The sequence below is a fragment of the Acomys russatus genome, chromosome 27, assembly GCF_903995435.1.
Source record: "Acomys russatus chromosome 27, mAcoRus1.1, whole genome shotgun sequence".
In the NCBI taxonomy this organism is placed as follows: domain Eukaryota; kingdom Metazoa; phylum Chordata; class Mammalia; order Rodentia; family Muridae; genus Acomys; species Acomys russatus.
In genome coordinates, this window is record NC_067163.1 from 22,491,971 (window position 1) to 22,504,695 (window position 12,725).

At 41.4% G+C, this 12,725-nt stretch overlaps 1 non-coding gene across 1 annotated transcript; it reads left to right on the forward strand.

The window, feature by feature from the left end:
• Nucleotides 1-11,492: 11,492 nt before the first annotated feature.
• LOC127210413 (small nucleolar RNA SNORA17) lies at nucleotides 11,493-11,624 on the forward strand. The gene has a single exon (XR_007833321.1). It is a non-coding gene; the product is annotated as a small nucleolar RNA SNORA17 (small nucleolar RNA).
• Nucleotides 11,625-12,725: the final 1,101 nt, after the last annotated feature.

Sequence of the window (12,725 nt, forward strand, 5' to 3'; positions counted from 1 at the left end):
ATGCCTCAGGGAACCTTTTGACTACTTTATACTGTGTGCACGCTCAAAGGGCAGCGTCTGGTCTGCGCTTCCTAGGGATTCTGAAGTAAGAGGTCCAGAGTCCTCAACAAGTAAATGATTTTACACACATTCCTCGGGGGAGTTTTTCCTCTACATTCAGAGCTGCTGAGCAAAGACTTAAGGATATGTAGAATCATGTGAGAATTCAAACCCTGCCCAAGTTCTCAATGGTGTTTAGTAGGTCTAGAAAGAAAACCCTCCATGTTTAATTCATGTTCCCATCATTAAACATTTATACAAATGTACACATACTCAAAAGAGCAGAGTTAAAAGTCTTCAATTATGCATTTGTTTATTCAGTGCAGTGGCCAGAACCTAGCCCTCATTCATGCTAGGCAGGAACTCTACCCTACCAATGTCTTCAGCCAGCCCTAGGTTGTGTTTATTACCATTTGAAAACACTCAGTTGGAGGGCAACAAGCTACCCTGGGTTAGATCTGGGAACCAAGAGAACAGTGGTGGGAAAAACTGGTTTAATCTGTTTTAGTACCCAGCATCATATCAATGTTAGTTTTCTATTTTGATCAAATGGGCTGTGCTTGTGTAAGTTTTTTACATCAGAAGAAGGCAGGTGAACAATCTTCAAGAATGTTCAGTACCATCTTTTAAAGTTTTCTGTTAACCTACTTTTAAACTACTTAAAAAAGTTTGTGAGGCTCAAAGCTAATTGAAGAATTCTTTCCATTTTCCTAAATTAGGAGGAGCATCTAAGGTCGTGGGGAAGCATATAGGTGTTTCTTCGGTAAATTAAATCGTAAGCAAGAGTAGAGGAAAGCGAAGCCATGACGGTCATGTGGGACAAAAAGATCAAGAAGCACACAAGGAACACAGAGTAAGCTATGTCTGAGACAGGTTGACTGACGGAAGGTGATGAAGGCCACACGAAGCTACCCTGAATCCAACAGATTATGCTGATGCATGGAGGGTTTTGACTTTTCTAGTCTTTCATGTGGTTCTGAGTGGGTACAGGACTTTGGGCAGGGCCTGCAAAGAAATGGGGAACCCAAATCTGTAGACTGTTGAGAAAAGTCCTAGTTGGGTACAGGAGGTGTTTAAGGCCAATGCAAATGAACCTCAGAAGTGAAGAGGGACCCACCCAAGGGGCATTGCAAAAGGACATCTGGAGACAGGGAAACGAGGAGGAGAAAACTCCAGGAAGAGAACTGAGGACTAACACATTTGGTATTTTATTCTGTGGGCTGATCCTGTTTGAAGGTGAGGGTGGAAATATTGGCAGAGCTAGGAATTTTCTCTATCCCTGCATATTTTGTCAATGACGATGCACAAAAGAAGCTTCTGCTACTGTCTATAATTTATAAAGTATCTCAAATATCATCTTGGGTTTTTCCCAAAGGACTTCTGCCTCAGAGACTTCCTTCCTTTAGCCCCATATTCTTTGCAAACTTTATCTTTGTATCCTTCCTCAGAATCGTAGCATAATGAGAATGCCTAGTTGCTTCAGCAATTCCATTTCTTCTTGAACAAGCCCAGGCAGTCAAAGCTAACACACCCAGGTTTGGGGGTGTGTATGACAATGGTGTCCCAGTATCACCCATTTTTTTTAATCAAGCTGGGGCAGAGAAGTACACATGAGTGTGACATGAGTTACAACATGTTTGGAGCTTATGAACAATCAAGTCACCATGTTCAAGAGTTGGTTGGCTGCCAAGTTCCAGAACTTATAAAAGAAAAAGAAGTGGATGAAATATTACCCTTGTGTAAAGCTGATTTTAGAGGTTGGTGAGGGAAGGTGAGATGTGTGAAAAGCCCTCATAAAAGCCCACAGAAAGAATGTTGTTATATAAACGGGAACAAGAGAAAAAGCCCACAGGTCCTTACGACTGACAGAAAGAAGAGCGTAGGGGATTGGAAAGTGGAGTTGATTGGTGTTGCTTATTTATATTCAGACATGTGTTAATTTGTTTGTAGTTCTGTATGAGTTAAGAATGCAAAACAAGGTATGGCTATGGGGTTTCAGTGGGGCCTACTTCTGTGCTCTACCCCCCTCCCCCAGCCATTTTAACTGCAGAAACTCAATTCCCTTAGTTTTTCTCTGGGTTTCTGAATAGAGAAGGAATGCCTGCGTTATGCATTTGGACTCACAAGAGGAACCTCTTGGCTCCATCCATCTGCGGTCCAGACACAAGCACTCGTAGGCCTTGACTGGTTATTGCTAGCTAATGCTAGTGGCTAAGTTCTAATTCTTTTTGCCTTCAGTCTAATGTTGTTCCATTCTAAATGGTCTCTCTCTCTCTCTCTCTCTCTCTCTCTCTCTCTCTCTCTCTCTCTCTCTCTCTCTCTCATTTCTTTTCCTCATACAGGGTCTCACTATTTAGCCCAGGCTGGTCTTGAAATCACAATCCTCTTGCCTTAGCTTCCTAAGTAATACAGTTACAAATATGTACCATCATACTAAGCTTCTTTCATGACGTTTAAAGACATCTTTGTTACATAGTAGTGCTTTTTATGACATCTCCATACATGTATATTATGCACTTTGATCATATTCCCTTCCATCACCTTCTCTTGTTTCACCTCCTTCCTCCTAGTGACCCATTCCCTTCCCAAGTAGCCCTCCTTTTAGTTTCATTTCTTTAAAAATATATACATAAAAATAACAATATCTCTTGGGGATACAAGAGAAAACATGCAGTATTTGTCATCCCCAGTCTGGCTTCTTTTACTTGACATGATGTTTTCCAGCTCCACCCATTTCCCTATAAATGACATAATTTTGTTTATGGCCAAATAAAACTTCATTGTGCATATATGCTATATTTTCTGAATTCGTTCATGTGACGACAGATTCCCAGGCTGGTTCTTTAAGTTGCATATTGTGAATACTTCAGCAGTATAAATAGCTGTGCAAATATCTCTTTATTTCTGAAATGGCAGTGCAATACAAGCTGGGGTCCTGCACTTTGTAGCATGGTGGCCATGGTTTAATTTTTAGCTCTTCTTCTTACTGGTCATGCGACTTTACTATTTTTACTTGTCCTTGCTTGTAAAGTGGGCACAACAGCATCCATGGCAGTATTAGTGTTAATTGGGCTGCCAGTTGTAATGTGTATATGGGGGTCCCTGGCATATAATGCACACTATACAAGGACTGGCTATTACTATTATTGCTATCATGAATTATAGGAAGCGCAGACATTTTGCCCCCAACTGTGAAAGGTTATGTCAGAATGGCAGTGGAAGAAGGCTGACAAAGAGCACGGGGATTCCGATAAAGGAGTATACATGGATGAAGATAAAACTCTGGCTTTGTGTCTTCAAATGAAGTTCTTTTCAGCACAGTGATTTAATTCCTGGTTTGCTCATTGTGTTTATATTATATGTGATCTTTATTGGAAATCATAAGCTAGGCCAGAGCTTTCAACACTTCGTGGACTGTAACCATTAAACCGCTCACTTAAGTCATGAATCGCGCACAATGTGGTTATACTTAACACACGGTCATGGTGTTTTGCCTCAAGCCAAAATTCATTAAAATAGTCTTTATTCTAAATGACCCAAGGCATTACCGTTTCTTATACAATGGTTTTCTGAACTTGCTAGTCACATTCAAATCTCTTTTAGAAGTAAAAGAAGAGGTAGAAGTCCTAAGACAACCATGACCTTTCAAAGTATGGGAAATCCTGCTTTGCAATGGGTATTAGAGACAGCTGTGACTATTACTTTATAGAAGGATATTTTTTTCATTTCTTCAAAATTTTATTCAATTAATCTCTTCAGATTACATCTCAGTTGGTATCCTATCACTTGTATCCTCCCATTCCTCCCTCCCTCCTGTTTTCACCCTATTCCCCTCCCCTATGTCTGTGACCAAGGGGGACCTCCTCCCTCACTGTATGGCCAAAGACTATAAAGTCTCATCTTGGTAGCCTGCTTATAGAGGATAGAAATGAATAGTTATACAGTATTTTTTCTAAATATTCAGATTTCTAAAGATACCTAAATGATCTCTCAAAAATCTGAAGACCAACTAACATCAAGTTTCCAAATATATTTTTGAAATAAAACATGCAAAATTACTAAATACTACGGCTGCTCTTTAAAGACAGACCATTGTAACACGTTGTATGTTATATATGTGTGTGTGTGTGTGTGTGTGTGTGTATCTATATACATATATATAGATATACACATACATAAAAATCACATACACAGAGTTCCAAATAGCATAGTAGATGGTTATGTATACATGCATACATCCTCAGTGGCTTTTTATCAATTAGCAGAGTATGTACATAAGGGAAAATCTCTATTTCCCAATACTATAAGTAACAACTTCTCTCTCAGAATTTCAGGCAGCCGGAGAATTGCCTTCCTCACCTGTCTTCAATCAAGTCACTTAGAGACTATAAAAAAGCCTCCCATTTATTGGATAAATGACTGAAAGAAAATAGAACAAAGAAGACTTGGAGAAAAAGAATTATATTTGCTGTGGTCCATTCTAACTAGGATTTGACCCCTTCATTTATAAGATTGTCAATTAAGAGTTTTGAGTCCAGTACTACACTGAAGCAAAGTGGAGTGTGGTTTCTGTTGGGCTCTTGGTAAGATGTCATAAACATTTATTTGTCTTTACCTTTCCAGTAGTTGCCTAAAGGAGTTGGTGTCTTAGAATAACTTCTTATGTTCTTTTATTATGCCCTTGTTTATTTAAGAGAAAAATTTCTCATTTAAAAAGCACCCTTAGAATCACAGTCACCTACATTTTCTTTTTTAAAAATTTTTTAATTAATTTATTCATATTACATTTCGATTGTTAGCCCTTCCCCTGTTTCCTCCCATTCTTACCTCCCTCCCACTTCTCCCCTTCTCCCTTCCCCTATGTCTGTGATTGAGGGAGACCTCCTCCCCCTGTATATGCTCTTAGAATATCAAGTCTCTTCTTGGTAACTTGCTATCCTTCCTCTGAGTGCCACCAGGTCTCCCCATCCAGGGGACGTGGTCAGAAAAGGGGCACCAGAGTTCATGTGAGAGTCAGTGCTCACTCTCCACTCAATGGTGGAGAATATCCTGTTCGTTGGCTAGGTCTTGGTAGGGGTTCGAAGCTTACTACCTATATTCTCCTTGGCTAGTCCAAGGGATACGTACCATGAAAATCTTTACTTACCAAGAAAGTGGGTCAGAGGAGAGGACATCCTATTGAGACTTTATGCGAGAGTAGCATGGAAGAATGGGGAAATAGTAGGATCCACAGGGTCCTGGAAACCTACAAGAAGAACTTTATGACAGGCAGATCTGGATCCCGGGGTTCTCCTCAAACTAAGGCACCTACATTTTCTTTTCAAGCCATTTACTCTTCTCACTTAAGCTTAGTAGACAACCACGTTCTGTTCCCAGTAATGCACACTTTTATTGATATTCCAGTTTCCTGGTGGCTCTTTCAGTGTCATTTTCCCATCTAAAACTTTCTCTAATATTTCCCAAAGGGTTTCCCAATGCCACAATGGATTTGCCATTTTACCTTTAAGAAAGGAAGAAGAGGTAGTAAAAAGAGTTAAGTGTATTAAGAACTAAGTGATATGTTGCCATTATCACTGTACAGTAGTTCTTGTCAAATAAGAACAGTAGTTGGTCTTCTGTGGGATCAGCCTATGTAGATCAAATGCCACCAAAGCAAATATATCAACAGTCATGAGCTACTTGGAAGTTCCCCTAAGAGTTACCAGTTCGCGTACCATGCCTGTTTCTGTGTCTTTGAAGCTTGGTCCTACTTTGCCTGATAGTAACAAATAATATATAACAACAATATAGTGTTATATTATCACTATATATATATATATATATATAGTATCAATTATCAGGAAGATGCTCATTTTAGTCATAACACTTATTCTTCAATTTAGAGCTGGGATAGGGCTGCCTCTTCCTCCCGAGTGCTGGAAGTAGAGTCAGGTGCCACCAGTGCCCGGTCCTAAACTAGTACTTTTTAAAACTGTAGTCACATCTTTTCCCTTTTGAAATTCTTAGTTACAAGTTAGCTACAGCTTGTGAGCTGGAGAAGCAGGCATTTCCCTGTTAAGCCAGGAAAACCACACAGCACTAAATGGCCCGATTAAAGGACGACAGGCAGTTTTGTATGGAATATTGCTGATGTTAAAAAAAATTAGTCTGTTTTCAGGATGCAGGAAATCCCTGTCTGTTTCTCCTAAGCTGTCTGTTACTCAGAGTAATCCAGCAGCACATGATTCGTAAATAGAAATGAAACCTTTACACATGGCACCTTCTCCTTCCTGTCTCACTGTTATAAAACTTAAAACTGTCATTGAGGGCTCTTATTTTCATCACAACATATTATTTGCATATCCTCAATAACACCATCTTCCTTACTGCCTGGGATATTGGAAGCAGTAGTTATAATACGTTCCTTGAATCAGTTATGACTAGACACTTTATGGGAATAGGATTGGCTATGTAAAGCCATCCAATGCATAACAAAGAATTCTTGAGCATTTGGCCAGATCCCTGGCTTATAAGACATCCACACATACAGATAAATAATAAAAATTACTTCCTGCAATGCCCAGGGCATAGGACATTTTGGGGAACCTCCAAACAAAACGGGTCACCCAAATCTATAAGATACAACAGTGAAATCTGTTATGGAGTTCTTAATTAAGATTCTAGGAATCTTAATTTTTGTGGTTTTGACCACATCTCCTGAATGCGGAGACCTGGTGGCACTCAGAGGAAGGACAGCAGGCTACCAAGAAGAGACTTGATACCCTATGAGCATATACAGGGGAAAGAGGTCCCCCTCAGTCACAGTCATAGGGGAGGGAAATAGGGGGAAAATGGGAGGGAGGGAGGAATGGGAGGATACAAGGGATGGGCTAACAAATGAGATGTAATATGAATAAATTAATAAAAATTTTTAAAAAAGATTCCTAAGCTGGGCATAGTGGCGCACACCTATAATCCCAACACTTGGGGAGGCAGAGGCAGGAGGACCTCTGTGAGTTCGAGACCAGCCTGGTCTACAAGTTGAGTCCAGGACAGCCAAAGCTACACAGAGAAACCCTGTCTTGGAAAAACGAAACCAAACAAGAACAAAAACAAATGAACAAAAAATCCCATCCAAACCCAAAACAAACAAACAAAACAAAACAAGAGATTCTTAAATATCCAGTCCCAAATTCTTTTTAGAAATGTTCAGCAAAGCACACAAAACAACCTAATACAATAAATTATCATTTTTGCTTCAGCTATGTCACTATGAAGGCCACATCTCATGATATAACCATTACTTTGTGGTGTAAAATAGCATCTTCGCCATTATATTTAAGCAAAAGAGGGGTGTCTATAGAAATATTTTTATTTCCATGGAATATAGCACATATCATTGATTAAATTATAGATATACTCATTATTTTTTCACATATTTAATGTCTTTTTATGTATATTTAAATTCTAACTTCTTCTGGACAGATTTAAATACTTTAATCATCTTAGGCTAAGCAAGCTTTATAACCTACACTTAATTAGATTGGGATCATTATCCAATTATGAAACTTCCAGATTCCTAAAATATCTCTCATCTCCACTCTAATGACATGCCCCCCCCCCACTTTTTTCTCTTTCCCAGACTTGCTGTCATCAAAAACTAACATCTAGCCATCCAGGTTCCTTCAGGGCTTCTAGATCAGTTTACAAGTTGCCTTTTTTTTTCTTTTCTTTTTCTTTTTTAGGATCTAAAGATTTCCTGTAAACCACAGTCTAACTCCCTGTTATGAATGCCTGAGGACCTACTGTGAACAGGACTGATTTATGCCTAGACAAAGCACTGTCTGGGCACAAGTGGAGTTTCGTGAAAAGCCCAGATCATTCACTTTCTTATGGGAACTTTAACCAGAGTGAAATGACCTGTCCAAGAGCCCTGGCATCCTACTTTCCGGGATCCTAGATGTACGGCACTAACTAGCAGGCGTCTCCATGCCACCCTTTTTCTTTTAAAGATACTTTTTAACTCTTATGTATTTATTTACGTTGAGTCCAGGTTTTGCTATTTGCTCACCTGGAACTCACCTGGGACTCAAAATTCTCTTGCTTTGGCTCCCAGAATGTGGAGATTACAGGTATACCCTACCACACAAGGTCAAGGATCTCTCTTTTAAGGAACCTGTTTTCTATGACTTTAAAACTGGGCTTTGCCACAAGTTCTTAACAGATGGCTGTAAACGATTTTTTTCCTGTGGTCTACTCCTCTTGAGTGTTTGCTTCTTTTTGTTCTAGAGCTTTCAGGTGTGTTATTAAGTTGCTAGTATGGGATCTCTCCAACTTCTTTCTGAAGGCACTTAGTGCCATGAACTTTCCTCTTAGCACTACTTTCATTGTGTCCCGTAAGTTTGGGTATGTTGTGCCTTCATTTTTATTGAATTCTAGAAAGTTTTTAATTTCTTTATTTCTTCCCTGACCCAATAAGTAGAAAGCTGTTCAGTTTCCATGAGTCAGAGGGCTAATATCCAATATGTACAAAGAACTCAATACATTAAACACCAACAAACCAAATAACCCAATTTTAAAAATGGGGTACAGAGCTAAGTACAGAATTTTCAACAGAAGAATCTCTAATGGCCAAAAAGCACTTAAAAAATGGTTAACATCATTGGTCATCAGAGAAATGCAAATCAAAATGACTCTGAGATTCCATCTTATACCCATTAGAATAGCTAAGATCAAAAGCTCAACTGACATTACATGCTGGCAAGGAATGGAAACTTATACAACAACCGTGGAAATCAATCTGGAGGTTTCTCAGAAAACTGGGGATAGATCTACCTCAAGACCCAGCTATACCACTTCTGGGCATATACTCAAAAGATGCTCCACCATACCAAAAGGACACTTGCTCAACTATGTTCATAGCAGCTTTATTTGTAATAGCCAGAAACTGGAAACAACCTAGATGCCCCTCAACTGAAGAATAGAAAAGAAAATGTGGTACATTTACACAATGGAACACGACTCAGTCATCAAAAACAAATACATCCCACAATTTTTAGGCAAATAGATGAAACTAGAAAATATCATTTTGAATGACATATAACCCAGACTCAGAAAGACAATCATGGGTCAAAGGTTTTATGAATGGGTTGGTATTCCCCTCTCTCCACCGGAAGGCCAACCTGGTGACTGGAGAATGGAAAAGAATCTTAGTTAGGGTCACCTGCATAGATTCCTGGGAACCTCCCATCCCAGAGATGCCTCCTTCCACATATTTTCATTTTCTCTCCCAGTCCTCCCCCTCAACTTCCTCTCTTTCTCCACCTGATATCCACCCCCTTACCCTCCCCATCCCCTCTCCTACACAGTTCCCTCCATCCCTCTACTTCAGGTGTCTATTTTATTTCCTCTTCTGAATGAGAGTCAAGCATCCTCCATTGGGCCTTCCTTTGCTACTTAGCTATGGGTCTGTGATTATAGCATGGCTCTCCTGTACATTATTGCCTTGGTACAGGAGAGCATTCCCTGCACAGAATGCCAATAGCTCAGGCTCTAAGATCAACAATTAATAACTGGGACTTCATGAAACTGAAAAGCTTCTGCAAGACACAGGACACTGTCAGTAGGACAAAATGACAGCCTACAGAATGGGAAAAGATCTTCACCAACCCTCCATCTGACAGAGGGCTAATATACAAAATATATAAAGAACTTAAAAAACGAGACACCGACAAACAAAATAATCCAATTAAAAATGGGATATGGAGGTAAACAGAGAATTCTCAACAGAGGAATCTCTAATGACCAAGAAACACGTAAAGAAATGTTCAACATCCGTAGTCATCAGGGAAATGCAAATCAAAATGGCTCCTTACACCTGTCAGAATGGCTAAGATGGAAAACTAAAGTTACATGCTGGCTAGGATACAGAGAAAGGGGAACACGTCTCTATTGCTGGTGGGAGTGCAAATTTGTATAATTACTATGGAAATCAATCTAGCACTTTCTCAGAAAATTGGGAATAGCTCTACCTCAAGATCTAGTTATACCCTTCCTGGGAATATACCCAAAAGATGCTCCACCATACAACAAGGACATTTACTCAACTATGTTCATAGAAGCTTTATTTGTAATATCCAGGAACCAGAAACAACCTAGATGCCCCTCAACTGAAGAATGGATAAAGAAACTGTGGTACATTTGCACAATGGAATACTACTCAGCTATTAAAAAGGAAAGAAAAGAAAAGAAATCATGAAATTTGCAGGCAAATAGATAAAACTAGAAAAGATAATACTGAAAGAGATAAACCAAGACTCAGAAAGACATGCATGGTATGTACTCATGTGTAAGTGGATATTAGCCATAAAGTACAGGATAATCAGGCTATATTCCACAGACCCAAAGAAGCCAAAGAGGACCCAAGGGAAGATGCCAAACCTCACTCAGAACAGGAAATAAAATAGACATCTAAAGTAGATGGAGTGAGGGAACTGGGTGTGAGAGTGGGGATCAGGTTTGTGGAGAGCAGGGCAGGGAGGGTGGGTGGGAGGATTAGGAGAGAAAATGGAAATCAGTGGGTGGCATCTCTGGGAGAAAGGAGGCTCCTGGAAGTCTATGGGGTGACCCTACCTGAGACTTCTAGCAGGGAGGTAAGGAAGCTAAAGTGGTCACCTCCTGTAGCCAGGTTGGACTTCGACTGGAAAGAGGAGGACACCATCCATAAAACCTTAGACCCAAAATTTGTCATGTCTTCAAGAAGTGCAGGGATAATGATGGAGCAGTGATTGAGTGAATAACAAACAATGACCCTCCCTAACTTGAGACCCACCCCATGGGAGAGAGCCAACCTCTGTCACTATTAATGATACTCTGCTCTGCTTGCAGACAGGAGCCTAGAATAACTGTCTTCTGAGAGGCTTCATCCAGCAGCTGATGGAAACAGATGGAGAGACCCACAGCCAAACAATAGGTAGAGTTGTTGGAGTTATGTGGAAGAGTGGGAGGAAGGATAGAGGGAGCTGGAGGGGTCAATGACACCACAAGAAGACCTACAGAGTAACCTAACCTGGACCCATGAGGGCTCACAGAGACATAACCACCAACTAAAAGAGCATGTATGAGCTGGACCTAGACCCCCTACACCTATGTAGCAGATATGCAATGTGATCAACATGTGGGTCCACTAACAATGGTAATAGGGGCTGTCTCTGATTCTGTTGCCTACCTCTGGATCCCTTTCCACTGGCTAGGTTGCCGTTTCAGGTCCCAGTGGGAGAGGATGCACTTAGATTTGTGGGTTGGTTGGTACCCCAATAGGGGCCTCCCCTTCTCTGAGAAAGAGAGGGAAGAACAGGGGAAGGAGGCATGAGGATGGGACTGGGAGGAGAGGAGGGAGGCAACTGAAACCAGGCAATAAAGAGATTAAATGAATGAATGGATGAATAAATAAATAAATAAATAATGATATGTTTCCTGCTTGTAGGGGCATTGCAGGTGTGGCTGCTATGTCATGTGTGTGTCAGTAGTTGACAGAGAGGAGAGAGTTGATGTCTACACTCAGTGTTCTGACCTATGAACATCTGAATGATTAGTAACCTAAAATTCCCTACAAAAGCAAGCATAAGACCATCACCAGTCCAGCACCAGGCAGACCCAGATGGTCTTGCTTCCAGAACAGGAAGCAAATCAGGGACTTGAAGAATTCTGTCGGGCACTCTAGGCCATGGGTGGGGGTGAGGGCAAGGGTCCACTTGGGTGGACTGGGCAAATAAGGAGCTTGAGGTGACCATCGGACCATCAGCATGAAGGTCAGACAGGGAGTTAGCCTGAAATGAACACCAGTCTGGCACTACACAGCCTTGGGCTGGGGACAGACCATGTTGGAGACGATCCCTGCCCAATGCCATAATGTGCAAATGGGGCACAGCACTCCTGAGACCACTCCTCAGAGGACCTGGACACTCAGAGACCCCAGACACCAGTAAGAGGATTGAGTAAGTGATGAAGAAATGGAAGAGAAAGTGAAACATAAAGATGTTCGTACAACGGAGACTCAAGGGTAGTGAGGAGCATCATGATGTAAGAAGCTAGTGATGCCACATGAGACCAGGGTGGGTCCTTGCCTGTGCTGCCACTGGGGTCCATGTCTGGGTCTGTGGCTCTGTAGCAGCAGGGGTCTGTTATCACCATAGGCCATGTAGGCATCCCTGGCCTGGGCTATTACCCAGGGAAATGTTGACATCTGAGGGCTGTAAAGAATTGATCTCACTCCTCACCTGAACATATTGGGAGAGTTGGCCCTGGGGGCATAAAAGCAGGAAAGCTGAATGTGCCCTTCTTCCACTGAGCTGCAGTACTCTGGAGAACAATGGCTTGCACATTGCTGGAGTTGCGGGTAAGCTGGCCCTGAGGATGTGAGCTTGGGAGAGCTGGTGCTAGCAGTTGTCTCCGCTGTGGCATGGACAAGGAAGAGATACTCTCCTTACTCCTCTCCCCTCACCATCTGCAGCAGGTGGGAAACTTGGCCCTGGGGTCATGAGAGTTCCTCACTGGCTGCAACACTTGGGAGAGCAGGCCTTGCACCTCACCTGGGTAGCAGAGTAGAACTGGCCCTGGTTGTGAGAGCTATGGATGAGCCAGCCCCGAGGGTGTCAGAGTCAGTAGGCTGACTATCTCAGATACCTCTCAGGGCAGATCTAAGGCTT